This window comes from Oryx dammah, unplaced genomic scaffold, assembly GCF_014754425.2.
Source record: "Oryx dammah isolate SB20612 unplaced genomic scaffold, SCBI_Odam_1.1 HiC_scaffold_5, whole genome shotgun sequence".
Classification (NCBI taxonomy): domain Eukaryota; kingdom Metazoa; phylum Chordata; class Mammalia; order Artiodactyla; family Bovidae; genus Oryx; species Oryx dammah.
This window is the reverse complement of record NW_024070189.1, coordinates 99,070,063-99,091,887: the sequence shown is the minus strand read 5'-3', so window position 1 is coordinate 99,091,887 and position 21,825 is coordinate 99,070,063. Positions and strand designations below refer to the sequence as shown.

At 39.9% G+C, this 21,825-nt stretch overlaps 1 pseudogene; it reads left to right on the top strand.

Moving 5' to 3' along the window:
• The first annotated feature begins 1,372 nt into the window (after positions 1 to 1,372).
• Positions 1,373 to 2,402, top strand: LOC120864636 (annotated as a pseudogene).
• Positions 2,403 to 21,825: the final 19,423 nt, after the last annotated feature.

Genomic DNA, 21,825 nt, shown 5'->3' with positions numbered 1-21,825 from the left:
GATCCTCTAGGGAAACAGCCTCCTATATTAAGGTGACATAATACAGAGACCAGGATTTAGTCAGAAGATGGAACTAAGAAGAGGATATGATATGTTTACAATTCACAGGATGCCATGGTAAACTAAATTCGTAAAGTACAAGGAATCACATGAAAGGAAGGATTTTGTGTGGACTGAAGTGTCAGCTGTCACAGAGAGACCACCTTATTCCTCAGCATCCCTGACACCATCTCTAGTCACTCCCCTTCTTGCTTGTTCCTCTGCCCCACTGGCCTCCTTATTTGGACTTGAATATGTGGAACCAGCATCTTTCTAAGGTCCTTAGCAGTGGCAGCTCCCTCTAGCTCCCACCAGGCACACATTTCTAACATCACACTAGTTCCTTCTCTCTCTTTTTTGAGGAATTGGTTCAATTATCATCTTGTTTGCAGGCCTTACCTGAACACTCAGTACAAAATAACACCTACTCCTCTCTCATTTATACCTGTTTTTTCATAGTATCTGTCATCTCCTGCTATATTATATTTTATACTTATTTGAATATCACCTTTAACCACCCTTGGATTGTGGAAGTGTTGTTTATGAACACTGTTCCCTATATGTGCTCGGAGCATTGTTGGTTCTCGATAAGTATTTCTGAAATGCGTGAAAGGAGTTTTCATTAAAACTGTAAATTAAGAAGCCTTTGGAATTTGTTGAGAATGGGACAAAAATTTCTAGTCAGAGGTGAAATAAGGTATACCCTCAAGGAGGATTTATCTCCATATAACAAAGTTATGACCAACCTAGATAGCATATTTAAAAGCAGAGACATTACTTTGCCAACAAAGGTCCATCTAGTCAAGGCTATGGTTTTTCCAGTAGTCATATATGGATGTGAGAGTTGTACTGTGAAGAAAGCTGAGCTCCGAAGAATTGATGCTTTTGAACTGTGGTGTTGGAGAAGACTCTTGAGAGTCCCTTGGACTGCAAGGAGATCCAACCAGTCCATTCTAAAGGAGATAAGTCCTGGGTGTTCTTTGGAAGGAATGATGCTAAAGCTGAAACTCCAGTACTTTGGCCACCTCATGTGAAGAGTTGACTCATTGGAAAAGACTCTGATGCTGGGAGGGATTGGGGGTGATGTTGAGAGGGATTGGGGGCAGGAGGCAAAGGTGATGACAGTGGGTGAGATGGCTGGATGGCATCACCGATTCAATGGACGTGAGTTTGAGTGAACTTCGGGAGATGATGATGGACAGGGAGGCCTGGTGTGCTGCAATTCATGGGGTTGCAAAGAGTTGGACATGACTGAGCAACTGAACAGAACTAAACATATTAACATCAATTCCTTGACAGCAAAGAGAAATTAAAATAGTTCAGCTATGTGAGTTAGGCCGGTTTGAGTGAAAACTACTCATGTTATTTCTTTTTTCCCTCCAATAGTCACCTCCACCACATGGAATCAGGAAATGGTACACAAAGCTCGAATTTTCTTCTTCTTCTGGGACTTTCAGGGGAATCAGAACTGCAGCCCCTCATATTTGGGCTTTTCCTCTCCATGTACCTGATCACTGTGTTTGGAAACCTGCTCATTATCTTGGCTGTCAGCTCAGACTCCTATCTCCACACCCCCATGTACTTCTTCCTCTCCAACCTGTCCTTTGTAGACATCTGTTTCACCATCCCAAAGATGCTGTGGAACATCCAGACACAGAGCCAAGTTATCACCTATGAAGGCTGTATCACCCAGATGTATTTTTACATTCTCTTTGCAGGATTAGATGTCCTTCTCCTGACTGTGATGGCCTATGACCGGTATGTGGCCATCTGCCACCCCCTGCACTACATGGTCATCATGAGCCCCCAGCTCTGTGGACTGCTGGTTCTGATATCCTGGATAATGAGTGTTATGTATTCCCTGTTACACAGCTTAATGGTGCTGAGACTGTCCTTTTGTACAGACTTGGAAATCCCTCACTTTTTTTGTGAAATAGAAGAGCTGGTCCAACTTGCCTATTCTGACACCTTTCTCAATAACATGATGATGCAAATTGGAGCTGGACTTCTGGGTGGTGGTACCCTCACTGGTATCCTTTGCTCTTACTCCAAGATAGTGTCCTCTCTATATAGAATCTCTTCAGCTCAGGGGAAGTGTAAAGCATTTTCCACATGTGCATCTCACCTCTCAGTGGTCTCCTTATTTTATTGTACAAGTTTAGGGAGTGTACCTTAGCTCTGCTGCTACCCACAGCTCGCTGTTAAGTGCTGCAGCCTCAGTGATGTACACTGTGGTCACACCCATGCTGAACCCCTTCATCTACAGTCTAAGAAATAAAGACATAAAGAAGGCTCTGAAAAGATTTTTGGGGATGGAAACTATATCAAGGTCATTTGTCCTTGGGCTAAAGAAATGCAGATGATAGCCAGGTTAAAGCCTTAGGCCCACATATTATACTTCTTTGATCAGATTGTGAAAATGGCACTTGCTCCTTCAACTTATTGTCTTCTATTTCCATTTCTTTGATTTCAACTTCTCTATACAATTTCAGCAATTTGCTTCACTAACTTTTCTGTTCTGTCATCTATGCTTTATCCTTTGTCATTTTTATACTCTCCCAAATTGATTCACGTCCTTAAGTGAAATATATGGAAATGCCCATATATCTCATAAGACTGGGTGCATCTCCTAAGAATGGTTTCTTTGTGAAATGTTATATACAGATCAAGTTTATTTCATTTTACTGAGTGAATAATCCTGAGTTCTGTTACCTTTTGGAAAAGAAAAACTATCTTGACTACTGAATCCATCCAATGACATAATTTCATAAGAGTATAAAGTATGAAACCTCAATTTATCACTTTCTATTCATTATTCCTTTTGCGCATCACTACCATAATTTCTCTTCCTCAAATTGTAGACTTTAACATATAGTGTATTTCACAACAAGGCATTCCATTTTATTCCTGATAGGATCTTGTTCTTTATTTAGCTCAGTGTGCATACTGGTTACCAGTGTGTGCTCAGTTGCTCAGTCGTGTCTGACTTTTTGCGACCCCATGGACTGTAGCCCACCAAACGCTGTGGGATTTTTCAGGCAACAATACTGGAGTGGGTTACCATTTTCTACTCCAAGGGATCTTCTCTACCTAGGGATCTAACCCACATTTCCTCCATCTCCTGCATTGCAGACAGATTCTTTACCTGCTGAGCCACCATTATCAGTCACTGGAAAACCTGATCATCAATGCATGTCTCCACTAGTAGTCTATGTGAAACACCAATTTCAAAAAAGAGTTTGATGTAATAAAGTCTAGAGTCTAAGATGACCCTAACTAAAATGAAGCACATATTTATACCAGATTTTAACTATGCAAATTATTTTTTCTGGTGTACAATTTACTTACTGATGTACGTAAGGTCAGTGTCCATATATAAAGGAATTTATCATTGGCATGAAAGATTGTTTGGTGTAATTATATTTTTTTTGAATCATCTTTCATTTTCAACTTACATTTTTGCCTATAAATATGATTCTTTTCATTGTTCTAAATGAAATATCTTCCTCATTCTAAGTTTCATCATGACCACTAAAAGATGTTGAATGAGCAATATAAATATATATATCTCTTTCCAAGTACAGGTCACTAGGGAGCTTAAATTCCTCCTGGTCCTGTGGTTCAGAGTCACAGAGCTTTGAACAAACAGGCATATCCTTTTAACCTGGCATATTTACCTATATGAAAACCTAGATGGATTCAGTTTTTAATACAGTTATATGAAATAGAATTGAATAACTGAGTAATTATAAATGCTATTCAAGTATCAGAGCAAATGCCTACAATGAGGAGCCATATATTATTATAATTTCACTCAGCTGTTCACTTGGATTATTTTATCAGTTTGTTGCTGCATAACAAGTTGTCTTAAAAGGAAATGGTTTAACAAAATGTCTTTAGTCTCAAATAGAAATACACAATAAGGATTTAATCTGAGTTCTGATACTCTCTTCTTCATGGGTCTACTGTCAGCTGTCAGACTCTATTTTGTGTTTTCAAGTTACCTCCATGATAGTGTGTGCAGTTGTAGTGCTATTGTGTTTTGAGCCACTTTATATCAATTTCTTCTTTTGATATAGGTAGATTAGTCTTTAGTTTAAAAGAAAAAAACTGAGTTTATCAAATAGTAATTTCTTTATATTATTTTCACTATTCCTATATCCATAAACGACACTTTGTTTTAATCCTTGATTAAAGCGATACCTCTCAATTTCAAGTGTGACTCAACTACATGGACTTTACTTATTACTCTGAATAATGCAAAACTCAAAATTTGAAATTCTAGCTAAGTCATTGAAGGGTAATTACATACAATAAACTGCCATTTTTTAAGGTATACAATTTTCTGAATTTCATAAATTAGCAGTACACACTACATGGTTCATTTTTTGATAGTCTAAAAGGTGCAGAGCAAGTTTTAATTTCTTTGAAATGCTATTGTTAATACTTTAATTGACCTGAATCTCAGTTTTATTTATTTATGATGAAAATATAAGATAACACCCTATGGATGTTGTGAAAATGAATGAAATGTATAGAAATGCTTTGTAGAGTCCACAAACCATGTTCAAGGTTAGGAGTACAAGTATGTATACATGTGCCCACATCCGTATACACCTTTCTCTGAAATAAATATGCTCACACATATATGTACATGCCTACAGTCTCATTTGTAATTCCATCCCAAGTTGAAAGAAACCTTGAGAGCAAGTTACAGGGATGGAAGTGAAAAGAACAGATGCTTGAAATAACAGAAAATAGAAAGAATTTAGATATTTTGATAGAAAGTTTTTAAGCAGAATTTGTGCCTTTAATATTAGTAATGATTTACTTTTCTCATCTTAAATCCTCAAAGACCTCAAAGTTAGAACCACATTTATATTTAGGCAATGAAAAGTTCTCTATAGGAGCTAATGAGAATATCTCAAAAAGGACTCAATTTTCTCTTTCTGTTTATGTATAATTTCAACACAAAATACCTCTAGCTAAGGGTAGCTCACTGATTGAACTGAAAGGTTTAAACTCAACTCCAAGAACAACATCTGTATTAAATTGTTCTTGCTCCCGCAAGAGACTCAGGTTCCATCCCTGGTTTGGGAGACACCCTGTAGAAGGCCATGGCAACCCACTTCAGTATTCTTGCCTGGAGAATCCCATGGACAGAGTAGCCTGGTGGGCTATAGTCAATAGGGTCACAAGGAGTCAGACATGACTCAAGCAACTTAGCATGCATGCATGCTCTTGTAACAAATTACCATAGTAGTGACTTAAATTGGAGAAGGAAACGGCAGCCCACTCCAGTGTTCTTGCCTGGAGAATCCCAGGGATGGTGGAGCCTGGTGAGCTGCCGTCTATGGGGTCACACAGAGTTGGACACGACTGAAGCGACTTAGCAGCAGCAGCAGCAGTGACTTAAAACAAATACCTGTCTTAAAATTACCACACTAGTGGCTTAAAACAGGTATGTATCTTAAAATTGTTCAGAAGTCTGAAGTCTCATAGAACTATAATTATGATGTCTGTAGGACTGTGATCCTCCTGGACACTCCAGAGGACAATACGTTCCCTTTGCTGTTTTACTTCTAGTGGCCACCAGCATTTCTTGGTTCATGGTCTTTCCCCAATCTTCAGACCTAGGTGCAGAGCATTTGAAAATATTTTACACTAATTCTCTTTCCTTTCTCTTCCACATTTAGAGGAACACTGTGATTATATTATTCTCAGCTGAATATCTATGCTCAGTTCAGTTCAGTTCAGTCACTCAGTTGTGTCCGACTCTTTGCGACCCCATGAATCGCAGCACGCCAGGCTTCCCTGTTCATCACCATCTCCCAGAGTTCACTCAGATTCATGTCCATAGAGTCCGTGATGCCATCCAGCCATCTCATCCTCAGTCGTCCCTTTCTCCTACTGCCCCCAATCCCTCCAGCATTAGAGTCTTTTCCAATGAGTCAACTCTTTGTAAGAGGTGACCAAAGTACTGGAGTTTCAGCTTCAGCATCATTCCCACCAAAGAAATCCCAGGGTTGCTCTCCTTCAGAATGGACTGGATGGATCTGCTTGCAGTCCAAAGGACTCTCAAGAGTCTTCTCCAACACCACAGTTCACAAGCATCAATTCCTTGGTGCTCAGCCTTCTTCACAGTCCAACTCTCACATCCATACATGACCACAGGAAAAACCATAGCCTTGACTAGACAGACCTTAGTCGGCAAAGTAATGTCTCTGCTTTTGAATACGCTATCTAGGTCGGTCATAACTTTTCTTCCAAGGAGTAAGCGTCTTTTAATTTCATGGCTGCTGTCACCATTTGCAGTGATTTTGGAGCCCCCCAAAATAAAGTCTGACACTGTTTCAACTGTTTCCCCATCTATTTCCCGTGAAGTGATGGGACCAGATGCCATGATCTTCGTTTTCTGAATGTTGAGCTTTAAGCCAACTTTTTCACTCTCCTCTTTCACTTTCATCAAGAGGCTTTTTAGTTCCTCTTCACTTTCTGCCATAAGGGTGGTGTCATCTGCATATCTGAGGTTATTGATATTTCTCCCGGCAATCTTGATTCCAACTTGTGTTTCTTCCAGTCCAGTGTTTCTCATGATGTACTCTGCATAGAAGTTAAATAAGCAGGGTGACAATGTACAGCCTTGACGTACACCTTTTCCTATTTGGAACCAGTCTGTTGTTCCATGTCCAGTTCTAACTGTTGCTTCCTGACCTGCATACAGATTTCTCAAGAGGCAGGTTAGGTGGTCTGGTATTCCCATCTCTTGAAGAATTTTCCACAGTTTCTTGTGATCCACAGAGTCAAAGGCTTTGGCATAGTCAATAAAGCAGAAATAGATGTTTTTCTGGAACTCTCTTGCTTTTCCATGATCCACCGGATGTTGGCAGTTTGATATCTGGTTCCTCTGCCTTTTCTAAAACCAGCTTGAACATCAGGGAGTTCACAGTTCACGTATTGCTGAAGCCTGGCTTGAAGAATTTTGAGCAGTACTTTACTAGCATGTGAGATGAGTACAACTGTGCGGTAGTTTGAGCATTCTTTGGCATTGCCTTTCTTTGGAATTGGAATGAAAACTGACCTTTTCCAGTCCTGTGGCCACTGCTGAGTTTTCCACATTTTCTGGCATATTGAGTGCAGCACTTTCACAGCATCATGTTTCAGGATTTGAAATGGCTCTACTGGAATTCCATCACCTCCACTAGCTTTGTTCGTAGTGATGTTTTCTAAGGCCCACTTGACTTCACATTCCAGGATGTCTGGCTCTAGATGAGTGATCACACCATCATGATTATCTGGGTCGTGAAGATCTTTTTTGTACAGTTCTTCCGTGTATTCTTGCCATCTCTTCTTAATATCTTCTGCTTCTGTTAGGTGCATACCATTTCTGTCCTTTATCGAGCCCATCTTTGCATGAAATTTTCCCTTAGTATCTCTAATTTTCTTGAAGAGATCTCTAGTCTTTCCCATTCTGTTGTTTTCCTTTATTTCTTTGCGTTGATCGCTGAAGAAGGCTTTCTTATCTCTTCTTGCTATTCCTTGGAACTCTGCATTCAGATGCTTATATCTTTCCTTTTCTCCTTTGCTTTTTGCCTCTCTCCTTTTCACAGCTATCTGTAAGGCCTCCCCAGACAGCCATTTTGCTTTTTTGCGTTTCTTTTGCATGGGGATGGTCTTGGTCCCTGTCTCCTGTACAATGTCACAAACCTCATTCTATAGTTCATCAGGCACTCTACCTATCAGATCTAGGCCCTTAAATCTATTTATCACTTCCACTGTATAATCATAAGGGATTTGATTTAAGTCTTACCTGAATGGTCTAGTGGTTTTCCCTATTTTCTTCAGTTTGAGTCTGAATTTGGTAATAAGGAGTTCATGATCTGAGCCACAGTCAGCTCCTGGTCTTGTTTTTGTTGACTGTATACAGCTTCTCCATCTTTGGCTGAAAAGAATATAATCAATCTGATTTTGGTGTTGACCATCTGGTGATGTCCATGTGTAGAGTCTTCTCTTGTGTTGTTGGAAGAGGGTGTTTTCTATGACCAGTGCATTTTCTTGGCAAAACTCTATTAGTCTTTGCCCTGCTTCATTCTGCATTCCAAGGCCAAATTTGCCTGTTACTCCAGGTGTTTCTTGACTTCCTACTTTTGCATTCCAGTCCCCTATAATGAAAAGGACATCTTTTTTGGGTGTTAGTTCTAAAAGGTCTTGTAGGTCTTCATAAAACCATTCAACTTCAGCTTCTTCAGCATTACTGGTTGGGGCATAGACTTGGAAAACTGTGATATTGAATGGTTTGCCTTGGAGACGAACAGAGATTATTCTGTCATTTTTGAGATTGCATCCAAGTCCTGCATTTCGGACTCTTTTGTTGACCACGATGACTACTCCATTTCTTCTGAGGGATTCCTGCCCGCAGTAGTAGATATAATGTTCCTCTGAGTTAAATTCACCCATTTCAGTCCATTTTAGTTCTCTGATTCCTATAATGTTGATATAAAGATCAATGATTATGCACTTTATTCCATCTGCTAATGTAATCTCAGACTTCCCTGGTAGCTCAGCTGGTAAAGAATCTGCCTGCAATGCAGGAGATCGTGGTTCAATTCCTGGGATGTGAAGATCCCCTACAGAATGGATAGGTTACCCACTCCAGTATTTCCCTCACTGAGATAGGATATTCAAAAGGTCTTGAGAATAGAGTGTGGTCATCTTTTGAGTATCTGATTCTGCCAACTAAATGGTCTTTTCTCAGATATATATCATTTGATGTTACTTAAAATTTCTTTAAAGAATAATTTTAATTGGAAGATAATTGCTGTACAATATTGTGATGGTTTTTGCCATACATAAACATGAATCAGCCATAGGTATACATGTGTCTCCCCCATCCTGAACCCTCCCCCCACTTCCCTCCCCACTCTATCCCTCTGGGTTGTCCCAGAGCCCTGGCTTTAGGTGACTTGCTTCATGAATCGACTTTGCACTGGTCATCAATTTTACAGACTGGCAAATTAAGCGCAGGCGGCTGCAACCGGCACACTGAGTGCGGCCGAGAAGAGCTACCCCACGTCTGAGGTTGGGGGCAGAAGCTGGGAGGACCTCATGCCCGAACGGCGGCAGCCAAGAGGAGTTACCCCATGTCCGAGGTCAGGGGCAGTGGGTGAGAGTGCAAGGCTGCGACGGCGCAGGAACAGCCGAGAGGAGCCACCCTGCGTCAGAGGTCAGGGGTGGCGGCCGGGAGGAGCCACCCCACATCTGAGGCCAAGGGTGGCGGCCGAGAGGAGCCGACCCACGCCAGAGGCCAGGAGCGGTGGCTGGGAGGAGCAACCTCACGTTTAAGGTCAGAAAGGGAGGCGGTGAGGAGATACCCTTCATCCAAGGTAAGCAGCAGCAGCTGCACTTTGCTGGAGCAGCCCTGAAGAGATACCCTATGCCCAAGTTAAGAGAAACCCAAGTAAGATGGTAGGTGTTGTAAGAGGGCATCAGAGGGCAGACACACTGAAACCATACAGAAATCTAGTCAATATAATCACACTAGGACCACAGCCTTGTCTAACTCAATGAAACTAAGCCATGCACATGGGGCAACCCAAGACCGGCGAGTCATGGTGGAGAGGTCTGACAGAATGAGGTCCACTGGAGAAGGGAATGGCAAACCACTTCAGCATTCTTGACTTGAGAACCCCATGAACAGTATAAAAAGGCAAAATGATAGGATACTGAAAGAGGAACTCCCCAGGTCAGTAGGTGCCCAATATGCTACTGGAGTTCAGTGGAGAAATAACTCTAGAAAGAATGAAGGAATGGAGCCAAAGCAAAAACAATACCCAGTTGTAGATGTGACTGGTGATAGAAGCAAGGTATGCTGCTGTAAAGAGCAATATTGCATAGGAACCTGGAATGTCATGTCCATGTATCAAGGCAAATTGGAAGTGGTCAAACAGCAGATGGCAAGAATGAACGTTGACATTCTAGGAATCAGCGAACTAAAATGGACTGGAATGGGTGAATTTAACTCAGATGACCATTATATCTACTACTGCGGGCAGGAATCCCTCAGAAGAAATGGATTAGCCATCATGGTCAACAAAAGAGTCTGAAATGCAGTTCTTGGATGCAATCTCAGAAACAACAGAATGATCTCTGTTCGTTTCCAATGCAAACCATTCAATATCACAGTAATCCAAGTCTATGCCCCAACCAATAATGCTGAAGAAGCATGGTTCTATGAAGACCTACAAGACCTTTTAGAACTAAGACCCAAAAAAGATGTCCTTTTCATTATAGGGGACTGCAATGCAAAAGTAGGAAGTCAAGAAATACCTGGAGTAACAGGCAAATTTGGCCTTGGAATGCAGATGAAGCAGGGCAAAGACTAATAGAGTTTTGCCAAGAAAATGCACTAGTCATAGCAAGCACCCACTTTCAACAACACAGAAGACTACACATGGACATCACCAGATGGTCAACACAGAAATCAGATTGATTATATTCTTTTCAGCCAAAGATGGAGAAACTCTATACAGTCAGCAAGAATAAGACCAGGAGCTGACCGTGGCTCAGATCATGAACTCCTTATTGTCAAATTCAGACTTAAATTGAAGGAAGTAGGGAAAACCACTAGACCATTCAGGTATGACATAAATCAAATCCCTTATGATTATACAGTGGAAGTGATAAATAGATTTAAGGGCCTATATCTGATAGATAGAGTGCCTGATGAACTATGGAATGAGGTTTGTGACATTGTAGAGGAGACGGGGATCAAGACTATCCCCATGGAAAAGAAATGCAAAAAAAGCAAAATGGCTGTCTGGAGAGGCTTTACAAATAGCTGTGAAAAGAAGAAAAGTGAAAAACAAAGGAGAAAAGGAAAGATATAAGTATCTGAATGCAGAGTTCCAAAGAATAGCAAGAAGAGATAAGAAAGCCTTCTTCAGCAATCAATGCAAAGAAATCAAGGAAAACAACAGAATGGGAAAGACTAGAGATCTCTTCAAGAAAATTAGAGATACCAAGGGAAAATTTCATGCAAAGATGGGCTTGATAAAGGACAGAAATGGTCTGGACCTAACAGAAGCAGACGATATTAAGAAGAGATGGCAAGTATACACAGAAGAACTGTACGAAAAAGATCTTCATGACCTGGATAATAACAATGGTGTGATCTCTCATCTAGAGCCAGACATCCTGGAATGTGAAGTCAAGTGGGCCTTAGAAAGCATCACTATGAACAAAGCTAGTGGAGGTGATGGAATTCCAGTTGAACTGTTTCAAATCCTGAAAGATGATGCTGTGAAAGTGTTGCACTCAATATGCCAGCAAATTTGGAAAACTCAGCAGTGGCCACCGGACTGGAAAAGGTCAGTTTTCATTTCAATCCCAAAGAAAGGTAATGCCAAAGAATGCTCAAACTACCACACAATTGCACTCATCTCACATGCTAGTAGGTAGTGCTCAAAATTCTTCAAGCCAGGCTTCAGCAATACGTGAACCGTGAAATTCCCATTGTTCAAGCTGGTTTTAGAAAAAGCAGAGGAACCAGAGATCAAATTGCCAACATCCAGTGGATTATGGAAAAAGCAAGAGAGTTCCAGAAAAACATCTATTTCTGCTTTATTGACTATGCCAAAGCCTTTGACTGAGTGGATCACAATAAACTGTGGAAAATTCTGAAAGAGATGGGAATACCAGACTACCTTACCTGCCTCTTGAGAAATCTGTATGCAGGTCAGGAATCAAAAGTTAGAACTAGACATGGAACAACAGACTGGTTCCAAATAGGGAAAGGAGTATGTCAAGGCTATATATTGTCCGCCTGCTTATTTAACTTCTATGCAGAGTACATCATGAGAAACGCTAGACTGGAAGAAACACAAGCTGGAATCAAGATTGCCAGGAGAAATATCAATAACCTCAGATATGCAGATGACACCACCCTTATGGCAGAAAGTGAAGAGGAACTAAAAAGCCTCTGGATGAAAGTGAAAGAGGAGTGTGAGAAAGTTGGCTTAAAGCTGAACATTCAGAAAACGAAGATCATGGCATCCGGTCCCATCAGTTCATGGGAAATAGATGAGGAAACAGTGTCAGACTTTATTTTTCTGGGTTCCAAAATCACTGCAGATGGTGACAGCAGCCATGAAATTAAAAGACGCTTACTCCTTGGAAGAAAAGTTATGACCAACCTAGATAGCATATTCAAAAGCAGAGACATTACTTTGCCGACTAAGTTCCGTCTAGTCAAGACTATGGTTTTTCCTGTGGTCATGTATGGATGTGAGAGTTGGACTGTGAAGAAGGCTGAGCACCGAAATTGATGTGTTTGAACTGTGGTGTTGGAGAAGACTCTTGAGAGTCCCTTGGACTGCAAGGAGATCCAACCAGTCCATTCTGAAGGAGATCAGCCCTGGGCTTTCTTTGGAAGGAATGATGCTAAAGCTGAAACTCCTGTACTTTGGCCACCTCATGTGAAGAGTTGACTCATTGGAAAAGACTCTGATGCTGGGAGGGATTGGGGGCAGGAGGAGCAGGGGACGACCGAGGATGAGATGGCTGGATGGCATCACTGACTTGATGGACGTGAGTCTGAGTGAACTCCGGGAGTTGGTGATGGACAAGAAGGCCTGGCATGCTGCAATTTATGGGGTTGGAAAGAGTCGGACACGACTGAGCGACTGCACTGAACTGAACTGAACTGAATATATATATTTCAAGGGTAGTCTCTCAGATCATCCCACTCTTGCCTTTGAGAGGGCAACAGGCAGGAAGGCCAGGGGTCTTCAAACGGTGGAAATAGGCTGTAAGTGTGAAACATTTATTCTCTCTCCCTTATGTGGCAGGATGAAACAAACGAAGTGTCAGATTTTTTTCTCTTAAAATTCTGTGTTGCCGTGATGATACCTGGTTCCACCTGAACTTAACTTTTCTCAAACCTTGAGCTAACCAATGCATTTTTCTTATGGAAATGTTTTCCTTAAGCTAAGTTAGTGAAGCTGTGTATTTGTTTTGGAATTTGCCTTTCTTCAAGATGGTTCCACCTAAAGACTAAATTTTTCCTTTTCTGAAACCTTGGGCTGATAATAGCTCAACAAACCAGTATTTATATTTATTCTTTTATTGCTGGAGGATGACACACTTGTTACCATCCTATCACAAAAATGCATATTGTGGGAGAGGGGCCTGGTGAAACTCCAGCAGCATTGAGATGTCTCTCTTATCTGATTAATAGCTTCCAAACAGACATAAAACAGCTTGCTAAAACTAGTGGGGCGGGCGGGGGGGCACTCTCCATCCCCCTTCTGATATCTAGGTCAGAAGCTTTCTCTGTCCCTTTTTACAATTTAATAAAACTCTGCTATACTAAAGCTCTTGGGTGGTCAAGCTTGGTCCCCGGTCCTGAAGTTAAATCTTCAGAGATCATGAATCCAACACCGTTCACCATAAGCTATTACCTTCTCCCACTAAAAGAATCAAACAGAATTTACCACTGCTTACAAAGTGAGTGAAATGTATCGTTCAAAATTACATACATGGAAGATTCTTGATGAAGACCTAAAACTGTTTACACCTGAATCTAACAGAATCATTTTCGTGGCATACCCAGACAAGGACCTGCAGCATTAAGAACATGTAGGATATTGTTAGAAATGCAGAATACCTGGTAGCTTGAATCGAATCAAACCTGCTGAATCATAATTTGCATTTGGACTATAGGTCTCGGTAATTTTTAAGAATAATCACGGGGATGATCCGGAGGGATGGTATGGGGTGGGGGGTGGGAGGGGGGTTCATGTTTGGGAGCTCATGTACACCCATGGCAGATTCATGTCAATGTATGCCAAAACCAATACAGTATTGTAAAGCAAAATAAAGTAAAAATAAAAATTAAAAAAAAGAATAATCAATTTAGAAAAGTGCTAGATTAGAATAAATTTTAAACCTTTTCACTGATGGTATTTGAGGTAGTATAATTATAAGTATTGGGTACTGTCCTATGCATTACATGTGTAGGATCCCCTTAGGCCCTAAAAAATATCACCAGCTGCAAAGTCATCTCTGATTGAGAATCACTGCCACAGAACTTATGAACTAAAAGCATTCTGACAAGACTCCCAATCAAGACTCCATCCCTTTCTTGGTTTATAGCTTTGGGAAGAACATTAAACCCCTCTGTGTGTCATTTCTATATTGGAGAATGAAGTATTAATATATAAGAAGACTACATCACATTATAGAAAAAGAAAGAAAGAAAGAGAAGTCGCTCAGTCGTGTCCGACTCTTTGCGACTCCATGGACTGTAGCCCACCAGGCTCCTCTGTCCATGGAATTTTCCAGGCATGAACCTATGTTAAAATTAAAGCAGACAGTCCCTATAATGTGCTAAGTTAGGCTACACTGTACAAACATATCTAAATTTGTCTCATAATTAAAAACATTCATAACGAAGTACTAAAGGACAGCTCGTAACTTCTGATATAAGCATAAATATCCTAATTGAGTTGGCCAAAATGTCGGGGAGCCAAGGAGTGTAATTCTCAAGGTTTTATATTAAGGGACAAAGTTATACTAATAAAATACTTTTTAGAAATATCAGGAGTTATGTACTCACCACTAGTGAAAACTTGGAAGATCTGAGGGACTTAATCAAGTGAGAATTCTTAACCTAGACTTTGATGAAACTTTAGCTTGGACTGGGATAAATTGCAGGGATGGTTTAGACCTCTGGACACAGGAGAATTAAGGGGGAAGGAGTAATAAAAACAGAATTCACCTGCCTTGTAAACTGGTCTCTTAGGAACAAAGAATGAACAGGAAAAAATTTCCTTTTTGTCCAGACCCCTGTCCCCCAGGGAAATCAGGTACAAAGTATGGGTGTTACAGCAGAAAGATGCCTAATGAGAAGCTAAGTGAGCTATAAAATATCTCTGCTATGGTCCCCTCAGCCTGAGAAATCTTGGATGCCACAGAACATCTTTCCTTTTGAAAGATTGTTGCTGAGCCAGAAAAGACGCCAGGATTCTTGGCCTCCAGAGGAGAAGAATTCAATCCAGGGCCAGAGATGAGGCTTGATCACTCAGAGCTTTTGTGTAATAAAGTTTTATTAAAGTATAAAAGAGATAGAGAAAGCTTTTGACATAGACATCAGAAGGAGGCAGAAAGAGTGCCCCCTTGCTAGTGTTAGCAATGGAGTTATATACTTTTTAATTAGTTATTACAGTGAATCAAAAGAATGTCTAGAGGTTGTAAAGACCTTACTAGACCCCCTCCCATAATCTACATTTTAAGATAACAGGATTAGCCAGAAGATTTTTTCCAGAAACTGTCCTCAAGCAGGATCAGAGAAGGCAATGGCAACCTACTCCAGTACTCTTGCCTGCAAAATCCCATGGACGGAAGAGCCTGGTGGGCTGCAGTCCATGGGGTCATGAAGAGTCGGACACTTACTGAGCAACTTCACTTTCACTTTTCACTTTCATGCATTGGAGAAGGAAATGGCAACCCGCTCCAGTGTTCTTGCCTGAAGAATCCCAGGGATGGGGGAGCCTGGTGGGCTGCCATCTATGGGGTCGCACCGAGTCGGACATGACTGAAGTGACTTAGCAGCAGCAGTCCTCAAGCAGGATACATTATTGTTATATAGTCCTAAGGAATCTAGAGGGAAAAAAAGTTTGTCCTTTCTTCCTCCTTGAGAATTCCAAACCCTTCTCTCCTTGGGGACCCCTGGACTCATCAACCTGCCTAGGAATTGACTCTCTCACTTTAAAAATCTGAGTCTAACTGGGAAATCAGTCCTTCACCCCCTGCAGCTGTCTTGTGGGGATAGAGCTTCAGTCTCTATTATCAACCCTCCAGGAGGCATTTGAACTTCCACACAAAGACCTTTCTTTCAGTTCCCATCTAGGTGAGTCTGAGAGCCCAGTAGACACTGTGGGAGAGAAATAGAATGCAAACCTTGAACATGTATCTGAAGTCACCTGTGATTCAGCCCAGCTTAGCAAAGATACCAGAAATTACTGTGGTAGTTTGCTACCACGATTATTGTGTGTACATGTTCAGTCATTCAGTCATGTGTGACTCTTTGCAATCCCAAGGACTGTAGCCTGCTAGGCTGCTCTGTCCATGGAATTTTTCAGGCAAGAATACTGGAGTGGATTGCCATTTCCTACTTCAGGGGAATCTTCCCAAACCAGAGATTGAACCCAAGTCTTGCATCTCCTTCATTGGCAGGTGGATTATTTATCACTAGCACCACTTAGGAAGTCCTAATTCATAAATAAATGTATCTACTTAGGACTAAAAGAGGAGCAAGGGCTTCACAGGTGACACCATTGGCAAAGAACCTGTTTGTCAGTGCAGGAGGCATAAGACACATGCGTTTGATCCCTGGGTCAGGAAGATCCCCTGGAGGAGGGCATGCAACCCTCTTCAGGATTCTTGCCTGGAGAATCCCAGGGACAGAGGAGCCTGATGGGCCACTGTTCTTAGGGTCAAAAGAGTCAGACATGACTGAGCGACTGAGCAGGCATGAAAAAGAGAAGCAAACATTGACCTCAGTAAGGTACAGTTCAATGTTGCCAATTAAATGATAAAAATGGAAGTCCAAGTAGAAGAGAGAATGGGAGGCATAAAGTGTTTCCAGTAAAATTTGAACATAAGCCTGATGACATGCTAAGTAACAAGAGTAGAGAAATAGGTTATCAGATATTGACAGATGTACTGTGAAGTAAGGAATTTTTCTTTTAAGATGGATCATATTTGACTGTTTCCATATTAATGAGTAAGATCTGGACCAAGGGCTTCATGAAAATATATCCCTGCAAACATATGTATACAATGGCTGATTCATGTTGATGTAGGGTAGAAGCCAACATAATAGTGTAAAGCAATTATTCTCTAATTAAAAATAAATGAATTTTAAAAAAATCTTGAAGGATAGTGACTTCTCTTTGCTGGAATGCTTAGTCACTCAGTCCTATCTGCCTCTTTGCAACTGCATAGACTGTATCCTGCCATCTCCTCTTGTCCATGGGATTCTCCAGGTAAGAATATTGGAGTGGATTCCCATTTCCTCCTCCATGGGACCATTCCCAACCAGGGATCAAAGCTACATTTCCTGTCTCCTGCATTGCACGCAGATTCTTTACCCACTGGGCAATGGGAAAGCCCTTTGCTGGATAGATATATATGCTTACATATATATAAAGGGTTGGACACAACTGAGCAACTGAGCACACACACACACACACACACACATAATATATATTTATCTGTGTGTTACACAGTTACTCTGTTCATCACAAATTGTCAGTGAGAACCCTCTGTATGCTGCAGTTGGAGTGCTTTTATTACTGTCTTTGCCCACATTTTTCAAAATGAATTGGAGGTTTTATTTTCTTTCCACAAAATGCTTGCCATTTAGTTATTTTATGTATGTATAGATATTTGTGAGAATGTTTGGTAGTTTATAAAATGTATATGGTCATATGGTGTTCTCTCCACTGTTTTTACACTTTTGTTTTATTGAAATAATTGAGCTGTTACTGCAATGTTCTTCACTTGGCAATACTTGTTGTTGTTGTTTTTTTAATGACAGTGAATGTTTTCCTGCTTAAATTTTCATGCTATTTAATCACCTATTATGAGCTTCCTAGTTGAAGATAGTGGTAAAGAACGCCCTGGCAGTGCAGGAGAGGTGAGAGACACAGGTTGGATCCCTGGGACTGGAAGATCTCCTGGAGGAGGGCATGGCAACCCACTCCAGTATTCATTCCTGGAGAATCCCATGGACAGAGGAGCCTGGTGAGCTGTGGTCCATAGGGTTGCAAAGAGTCAGACACAATTGTAGCAACTTACCACACACACACACACACACACACACACACACACACAACCACCTATTAAACATATTTCTAATTTTTACTTTCTCCTTCCTTATTGTTCTTTTTAATCCTTTTTGGTTAAATGTATTTCTAAAAGCTGTATTACCTTTGGACATCATGTACAAATCTTTTTTTTTTATCATTTGATTAAATGTCACCTTTGTCTTTCATGAACATATTTGAATCCATGTATATTTAAGAAAAAAAAATTAACTTGAATACTGCTTCCTCCTTGCATTTTAAAATATCTTCTCTTATATTCTTTTATTTCCAAGTCTTTGTCAATTTAACATTGAATTAGTCACTAATGTTGGTATCATTAAATTATTACTATTCACATCTTTATGAAACTTACAGATACTCATTCAATCTTGTTACATTCAGTTACTTTAAAACCACTACCACATAACCTAGTTTTATTCTAAGTAACATTGTCCCATATCTGCTTGGTTTCTTTCAAACTTTTCTTTCTACATGAAGTACACATACCTAATTCATACACTTTTGTACAAATGCATGAATAGAATTTATGCACATCACAAATATGCTTGATGATTCAGTGCAGTGGGTTTTTTTTTTTTTTTTTTCCTACTTGTGTTGCCTTTTCCTTATTGGTCAATAATGCCCCAGGACTTTCTTCCAGTCAACTAGTATTTAATGTAATATGGGTTCATTATTTCAATAGCTGTTTAGTATTTCATAAGGTGCTGTGCTACTCACATTGCAGATAGTCTTTCCTAATCTTTCTCTTTGAGTTGCTAGTATATCATTCTTGCAAAAATATTTGAGATTGTTAAAGTTAAACTGTTGTTCTAAGCAGGAGCAACTTTGTTTCCTCATAAATACTGAAAAATGCTTGTAGAAATATCTGTCTGTTATTCCGGGAACTGTGGGTGGAGATCAGGTATGCTCTAGACATCCTACAAGGACAGACCCCACCGCAGAAAACAACCTGCCTGAGAATGTCAATAGTGCTGAGACTGAGAAGCCTTCAGTTAAAGAACTGGATTTTTAATATTTATACCATTGTTCAGATGGTTTTCCTAACAGTGTAACATTTTAAATTTCTGTCTGCAAACAGATAATGCACCTTTGATACCTGTTTCAAAGTACCACTATAAACTGCGTGACAACTCTAAATAATTTCCCAGACCAATGGTTGTGAAAAAGTGTTCTTTTCTTAACTGTTACTGAGTTTGATAAAAAATTAATACCTTGAATTGTCATTTTAATGTGTCTATTTTTATTATTATATGCCCACATAATATATGCCTCTTAATCTACCGTTATCAACTTTTGAAATAATTTTTAAGAATAGTTGTTTCCGTTGTGTATATGTACCACAGCTTTCTTATCCATTCATCTGCTGGTGGACCAAAAAAAAAAAAAAAAGAAAGAAAGAAAAGTCAGTTTAGTGGAAAAAAAATAGCTGTTTCTCAGTTGAACTTTTGGGGACTGTTTTGCCATTAAAATCATTTTGCTTGGTTAAATACATCTATCTTCTGTTGGGTTTCTTGCTTTAAGATAGTTTGGCACACTTGTGGATTTTACTGTGAAATTGTCCAGGTATTCACCAAAAAACGATTGGTTTTTATATTGCATAGATTACCCCTCTGATTTATTCTATAATCTAATCTTCCCAAATTGAAGTACAATCTTATATGTATTTAATGAAACCTATAATAGAGACATAATTCCTGATTCATTCCATGTACAATAACCGAGAATCTATGTGCCATAATTTTCAGGAACATTATATATTATATTCATGTTTACACATTTCCCAATTTAATTACTAGTTCATTGGATATCATTAAATCATTACTATTTTAATATTGTTAATTGAGTTAGTGTGTGATGCTCCATTCAATGTTTTAAAAATACAGTTTCTTTGCAACAAATTTATTTAATTATTTTTCCTTCAATTCCCTTTATTTTGTAACTTCACATATAAAATATGTTTCTGTATGCCTGAGTGCATGCTCAGTCGCTTCAATCATGTCTGACTCTTTGCAACTCTATGGACTGTAGCCCACCAGACTCCTCTGTCCATGGGATTCTCTAGGCAAGAATCCTGGAGTGGGTTGCATGCCCTCCTCCAGGGGATCTTCCTGACCCAGGAATTGAACTTGTGTCTCATGTCTCCTGCATTGGCAGGCAGGTACTTTACCACTAGCACCACCTGGGAAGCCTGTGTTTCTATATAAGTGCACACGTATTCACATATCTTTCTGAAAATGACCAGAGAAGTTGAAGTCTCTGATGCTTAGGATTTTGCATTATCATGGTGAAGTAATAGTACAATGAAATAATTGTTTACATAACATAATGTCTTTAGGCATGAATATTATGAAGAAAATTTTTCAGGGCAAAAGGATGGATTGACATGGTGTCTGTAGAATTTACAGAGTATAGTTTGAAAAGCCCTTTGTGTGTTGAACAAAGGCCAGAAATAGCACTGGGGTATGCTCATCAGATTTATTTTAAAAATATGATAACACATAAACTCCAAAAATAACAAACACAAGATGCCCCATAGGAAAACTGGGAAACAGCTTGTCTCATTCCCTATAGAACAGTAAAAAACTGGTCAAATAAATGGAAAAGATTCAGGAAAAATGTCTTCTACTGTTTTATATAAAACATATTCAACTGTTGCTGTTTTCATTTGTATATTCATTTTTGTTGGTTTATTTACTTTGCCAATTTTTCTTTTGAGGTAGTCAAATATGTCAGGTTTCTTTCATTATAAAGGTATAACTGTTCTGTCAAGGTAAACATGTATTTTTCTGTTTGAAAATTATTTTTCCTGAGCATCAAGCAGAGAGATAAATGGAATTGGAATGTTGCCAAACAAAGGAAGCTCTAATTCATCACATAGTCTCAGGGGCCATTAGTGCTTGTTAAATCTTTTACCCTCTAATGTCTGTTTCATTTTCCTTTCCTCACTCTCCCCCAGCCTCTCTTTCACACACACACACACATACATACTTTTCATATTTCTTTAAATACAGAGTGGAAAGTGATCATAAAAATGAACCCCAAGTTTATTGGTCTATGGGCCAGTCTAGGAACTAGAATTTCTGGGTACCATTTATACATTCTGTAGGAGAAAGATGATCTGATCTGATCAGCTTGAGTTATAATGGTATATGGTATGAGGAGGGTGGTTCTGGGTGAGAAATGTGTGGTAGGAACATAGCCCAGGAGGACATGGTGTGATGATGATGATGTGGTGTGTGTGTGCACTCACGTGTGTGCACTTGTGCCTTGTGGAATGAGAGCAGTTCTTAAAGTAGAGGCGCCTAGACTCATATATTAAGGTGCCCTATATCACAGAGCCCAGAACTCAGTCAGCAGAAGGTACTAAGGATGGGAGATGCTTCAATTCCCAGGATGCTTTTGCAACTAAATTCATAAAGTGCAAGGAACAAGCATTTTCCTTAGGTCCACTGTAGTGGCCATTCCTTCGCCAGGCACATATTTCTCTTGATATCATACTAGATTCTCCTGTCCCTTTCTTGAACTCTCTGTTCAATTATCACCTTGTTTGCTGGCCTTACCTGAACACTCAGTACATGAAAATATCTCCTACTACTCTCTTTTACATCTAGCTTTGTTTTCTTCATACCAACTGTAATCACTTGACATTTTATATAATATTTTATTTGCACATCATCTTTCACCATCACTGGATTGTGAAAACTTCCTTTTTTTTAAACACCATATACTTGTTACCTATATTTGTTTAGAGGGACTTTCCAGGTGGCTCAGTGGTAAAGAATCTGTCTGGCAATGCAGAAGAGGCAGGTTAGATCCCTGGGTTGAGAAGATCACCTAGAGAAGGAAATGGCAACCCACTCCAGTATTCTTCCCTGGGAAATCCGTTGGACAGAGGAGC